The sequence below is a fragment of the Bos indicus genome, chromosome 10 (genome assembly GCF_029378745.1).
Source record: "Bos indicus isolate NIAB-ARS_2022 breed Sahiwal x Tharparkar chromosome 10, NIAB-ARS_B.indTharparkar_mat_pri_1.0, whole genome shotgun sequence".
NCBI classification, from domain to species: Eukaryota; Metazoa; Chordata; class Mammalia; order Artiodactyla; family Bovidae; genus Bos; species Bos indicus.
In genome coordinates, this window is record NC_091769.1 from 70,347,429 (window position 1) to 70,353,650 (window position 6,222).

General features: G+C 40.6%; 1 non-coding gene across 1 annotated transcript; it reads right to left on the minus strand.

Annotated features, from left to right (window-relative positions):
* Positions 1-4,126: 4,126 nt before the first annotated feature.
* TRNAK-CUU (transfer RNA lysine (anticodon CUU)) lies at positions 4,127-4,199 on the minus strand. Its single transcript has one exon. It is a non-coding gene; the product is annotated as a tRNA-Lys (tRNA).
* Positions 4,200-6,222: the final 2,023 nt, after the last annotated feature.

Sequence of the window (6,222 nt, forward strand, 5' to 3'; positions counted from 1 at the left end):
TAGAAGTGGATGTGTACACAAGGATACAAAACAGAATGTGGTATGTGCTATCAAGGGATCCCTTGCCAGTTGCCGATGGAGTTGGTTCTGACCAGTGCACCAGGGACACTTCATAGAGGAGGCTTCTGACCTTGATCCTGAAGAATGAGGAGAATATCCATAATAGGGGATTACTCCAGCCTAAGTGAACTGATTGCTCTGCACAAAATCTTAAAGCATTTGGCACTGAGATGAGGCATTACTAAAATAATTTACAATTAGACCACAAAGAACTTGAAAGCTAAAACTGAAAATTCAGTTTCCCAATATATTCATTCCTAAAGTGAGACTCCTGTGTCCTCTCGACTTACCATTTCCTACAGCACCTTTTTCCCCAAAGTAGTCCTCTTTCCCATAAGCACATTATCTGTAACAAGGCACTTACAATTTCACCTTGTATTTGTTTCTATTCAGGTTTTATCTTCTTTCTGGAATGTAAGCTCCGTAAGAACAAAGCTCCATTTCTTAACTTTGAAATCTAAGTGTACTAGGCCAGGAATAGGTATACTACTAATTGTCCATTGTATGGATTCAGTATTAACATTATCTCATGAAGTAAACATAAAATTGTCTTTTGTAGCATTTGGATGACTTACTAGGTTTTCATTACTGAATAATATAAAACATAAGGTCTCTAGCTGAAATACAACTTTATAGATACTATAAAGTAGCAGACACCAGTGATTGAGGTTAAGAAATGGAGCCCTCTGTTAAGGGTTGAATTGTGTGCATTAGAGAGATTGCAAGTTCTAGCTCCTGTGAATGTGGCCTTACTTGCAGGTGTAACCACATTAAGATGGGATTATTAGGGTGCGCTCTAATCAGATACTAGGACTGGTGTCATTATACAAAAAGGAAAATGCCATGTGAGAGAGAAACGGGAAAATGTATCAACAGATCGAGATTGGAGTTAGGCACCAACAAACCAGAGAACACAAAGGGTTGCTGCTGCCACAAGAAAGCTAAGAGAAAGAGGTGACAGATTCTTCAAGAGAGTCTTTAACATCATGACTCTCCTTGCACTTTGATTTCAAGCTTTTAGCTTTCAGAATTGGGAGCCAGTATATTTCTTTAGTCACTCAGTTTGGGGCACTTTGTTTATGGCAGCTTTAAGAAACCAATGCAGCCTTCTTAATTCACTAATTTTTAACATATTTGTTGAACATCTGCCAGATACTAATTTAGGTGCTTGAGATACATTGGAGAGCAAAGACAAAAATCCTGCCTTTGTGGACCTACGTTCCAAGGATGTGAAAGTAAAGCAAATAATAAGAATTAGAAGATACTTCTATAGAAAAAAATAATGTAGGATGAGGTGAATGGGGGGGCTACTTGGCAATTAGAATAGGGTGATTGAGGGCCTTATAGTGACTCAGACAAATTAGGCAAGTGTGACACAAGAAATGTATTTGGTCTCTACCTGTAGTTTTTGACACAGCTCCTAAAATCCTTGTTGATTCCTGCATGATAGGGGTGTTAGGAGCAGCTTACACAGAGCTTCTAAATCCCTTAGAATTTCCTGGGTAATAGAAGTGCCTTTTGTACTTCTCACCAAAAGGTGCCTCTTGGGGGGCTTTTGGATAACTTTAGGATGAGAGCTGGTCACCAGAAAGTCTTAAGTCAGGTTTTGAAGGAGAACTTCCAGCCCCACCCCTGCCTGCCCCATCCTCTAGGGAAAGGACAGGGTTTGGAAATTGAGTCAATAACTGATCACGCCTGTGTGAAGAAGCCTCCATAAAAATCCCTCTCATACATTGTTCACAGAGCTTCCAGAATGGTGAACATGTTCAGGTGCTGGGGGAGTGGCAAGCAGAGGAGAGAACCCTAGTCCCTTACCTTGGCTTACCATCTCTCCCAGTTAGCTCTTCTGAGTTGTATCCTTTTCTGTGAGCCATTCTAGGAAATTAACAAACCTCAGGAGAGACCGTGGGAACCCCTGATTTATGGTGGGTTGGTCACAAATTGGGGAGGCCTGGACGTGGAATCCAGATTTCATAGAACATTCACTTTAGACAAGTTGGTCCCTATCCCACTCAGAACACTGAACACTTTTGTCCTAAATGAGCGACTTTCAGTTTAAGCTTTATCCCTCCTTTAGTCTGCTTTCCATATGCTGCTGCTGCTGCTAAGTCACTTCAGTCGTGTCTGACTCTGTGCGATCCCATAGATGGCAGCCCACCAGGCTCTCCCATCCCCGGGATTCTCCAGGCAAGAATACCGGAGTGGGTTGCCATTTCTTTCTCCAATGCATGAAAGAGAAAGTGAAAGTGAAGTCGCTCAGTCGTGTCCGACTCTTAGTGACCCCATGGACTGCAGCCTACCAGGCTCCGTCCATGGGATTTTCCAGGCAAGAGCACTGGAGTGGGGTGCCATCGCCTTCTCATCATAGAATGGCCCCTGCTTCCTGACAACAGAAATCCAGAGGGCGCCCTCATTTCCTTAAAGTGAAAGTGAAGTCGCTTAGTCGTGTCGGACTCTTTACGACTCCGTGGATTTTAGCCCACCAGGCTCCTCCGTCCATGGGATTCTCCAGGCAAGAATACTAGAGTGGGGTGCCATGTCCTTCTCCAGGGGATCTCCCTGACTCAGGGGATTGAACCCAGGTTTCCCGCATTGCGGGCAGACGCTTTAATCTCTGAGTCACCAGGGTCATTTCCTTAGACCCTCTCCCAAATTCCCTGACTAAAACACAAATCCTGTGGTAGATTCTAACACCCTCTTACTGAGACACCCCACAGGTCTCCCTCACTGCAAGGGGTTATAAGTCAAACTTGTTCAACTACAGGAGTTTGTTTTTTGGTCTTTGTCAGGTGAGAGGAGAGAATGGTGAGCTTGCGCCATTGTGGGGTAACTTGCTCCAAAGAGGAACAGAGAAATACGGTAAAATGGTAGCTTGCAGGGAACCTAGGTCAAAGTTCTAAGTTATGTTTTAAGATAGAGAATTAACAGCAAATTTGTATGTTGAGGGGAAAAACCGAGAGAGACAAATTGGTCCTTTAGTAGGAGGAAAGCTAGCGGATAACACGGGGCGTACAGAGAATAGTAATTCAGGTTGGAACCTGGCCCTTCACCTACAGCGGCCGGTGAGAGATCCTGGAACGTGACTGGCTGTGGTGTGCACATTCTCTTCCTGATTATTTCGAAGTTCTTAGTGAAGAGGGTAAAAAAGCGGAAGTCCTACATTCCATAGTACTTAGTAATAATTGCCCTTTCGAAGTTTCACATCTCAGTTCTTTTGTGCTTTGGTTTCAAAGAGCCTCCCCTTCACCGGAATGTTAACTTGATAATATTTATCCAACTGGATGGATAGATTCCAAATAAGTCCCACGAACAGTGGAAGAAAACCTGATTGTGCCCTGGTTCTCACAACAGCATGGAATATTTCTCACTGTATATTTCTCCAGAAGACATTTCCCCTTCCCTACCCTAGGAAAGCCCTATATTGAGAAAAAACGTAAAATAAACAAGAGAGAACTTCGAAGTCCTCCGACTCTCTGCTTTTCCATGGGATTGCTTAAGTTTTAGAAAAGTTGCCAGTATTGAGGCTCCTAATTTTGTTCCTGATGCTGGGAGGGATTGGGCGCAGGAGAAGGGGACGACAGAGGATGAGATGGCTGGATGGCATCACTGACTCGATGGACGAGAGTTTGAGTGAACTCCAGGAGTTGGTGATGGACAGGGAGGCCTGGCGTGCTGCGATTCACGGGGTCGCAAAGAGTCAGACACGACTGAGCAACTGAACTGAACTGAATTTTGTTCCGATTAAATAAAAAACCGTCCTCTCTCAGCAATAATGCAGGAAGGCACAGTAACACAGAAAATCAATTTCAACTGTAAACATTGGCCGTTTCAGTTCCCTCAGTGAAGGAGGAGCTAGGAGAGGGATAGGAGAAAGGAATAGGAACGTGTGCTTTTAAGTACGCAAGCGCAATTTGAGAACTAATTTGCAAGCTCGTCTTTTTTCCAGAGATTTGGTTAATATTGACAGTATCTAAAATCGGTTTAAAAACACAACCCTCGTGTGTTAAAATGCTGTAGAGAGAACTCGGAATGTTAAAGCAAAGTAAAAAACCGAAAATACTACATGCGCCCAACGTGGGGCTCGAACCCACGACCCTGGGATTAAGAGTCCCATGCTCTACCGACTGAGCTAGCCGGGCACCTGGGTGAGAGGGTTGATTTTTCTTCTCTTAAAGTGTTTAACTATATTTGATTTTGTTTTCTTATACTTCTTTGTTGGTATAAAAAAAAATATGCCATGCTATGAGATGTTAACTTCCAAACTGGTTTTAAAAATTATTTAAAACAATTCTTTAACTGTACTTATATTTAGCAATTTTTAGCGTGGGCGTATCACAAGAGCACTGAAAAGCTACGTGTCTGTCATTACAGAATCACTGAATCTTTTTTCTGAAGTGTTTTAGAATATTTACTACCCGATAAGTTGTCTTCTTTACATAAACACGTATCAAGGCTGTTCACTTTCTTTAGAATGTCACAATGGATTCCTACCATTTTGGACACAGCAAAAATACAAAGTTTTTAATGAAGTTAGTTGTACGCGGAAGAACAGTGGAGCTTAGTTATTTCCCTTTAATATGATCAAGTCACGGAAAGCTAAATTGAGGAAGAGGAAACCGGTTCAGTTAAAATTAGCCCTCTTTCTCCTAATTGCCTGACAATTCAGAGATAGGACCTTCAGAGGTTCTTATTACACATCCATCCATCACAAAAGACAGGCCGAGAGGAAAGGATTGTAGAGTTTGAGTTTTATGGTAAAGAATTAATTCTAGGAGAAAAAAACTAATTTTGATCAAATTATGACAAGCTGAGATAATGGAATAATCTACAGAAATGTATATATTCTGAGATACTAGTGCAGTTCTCTAGATAAGGAAATCTGCAGATTTCTGTGATGGGAGTGGTATCTATTCTACTGCTCAGAACAGCAAAATAAAACCTTATTGTAAACCTGGGCGTCACAAAGAATTCTTAGGAATAATAATTTCTGAAACCCTAAAACACAGTATTTACAAGTTAAACACATTGGGCATCATGTTTCCAGGGCTATTTTAATTAAAACAGAGTCATAAAGTATGGCATAAATTATGTTTAGATTCCTCAAAGTGCCCTAGGATTTAAGTAGAATATTTAGAATTCTCAAGCTTGAAATATTAATGCAATTATTCACCAACAATTTTTTTTTCTTGCAGTTGCAAAGTCTGGTGTATTGTAACTATTTTATAACTTGGCAGAATGTACTTGGGGAGTGAATTTGTATTTATTTGCATTTTCAACATAATTATTAAGTACCTACCATGTGCAAAGCACTATTCCAATAGATGGAAGTATAAACAGACTCTGATAACCTCAAAAGCCTTATCACCCTATAAGAAAGATATATGCATAGATTACATACTGATTTTATATGCACTATTTCCAAAAGTAACTTAAAATACTTAAAACACATCCATACTCCATACTCACACCTTTTAAGTTTTATAATGAATCAGGCAAATAATCATGAACCTTAAGACCATAAACTCAATGCATTTTTCCAAGGTACAAGATAAATCAACAATCCAGCCCCCACATAAACAGTTCATCTGATAATGGGTTCAGAAAGAGCTCCAAATTCATAATTGTTAATGAATATACAGTAGGCCCTAGACACTCAAATTGTGTTTATCACACACAAACAGGAAAGTTAATTAAGGGTTTCACTGGATCCTTAAACAAGTTCGGAGTACTAATTTACCTTCAAGGTGAACCCTCTAGCTTTCTTCAGCATTTTCTTGGCCTCAAACTTGCATCTGTCTCCTGCATTGGTAGGCGAGTTCCTTACCACTAGTAACACCTGGGAAGAAGTCCTTTCTTGGCCTACAGTGGTCTAACTCAGGACTCTTCATGAAAAAATTGCAACTAGGATATTTCAGTGAGGGTTAGGCAAATTAAACTGCTAGTCTTCCAAGTATATCCATATCCTTTTTATCCATTTATTCACGAATAAATACTTTAAATTATAATGCTTCATTAACAGGAAGAAGCAATTGAATTTCCTTTTCCCTTTACTTTCTACGTTTAATTTTTCAGCAAGCCTACATATCTAAAATCCATCCACATATTTCCACCTCCACTGCGACGATTCTACTCACTCTCCATTACTGCTTGCACACTGGACTG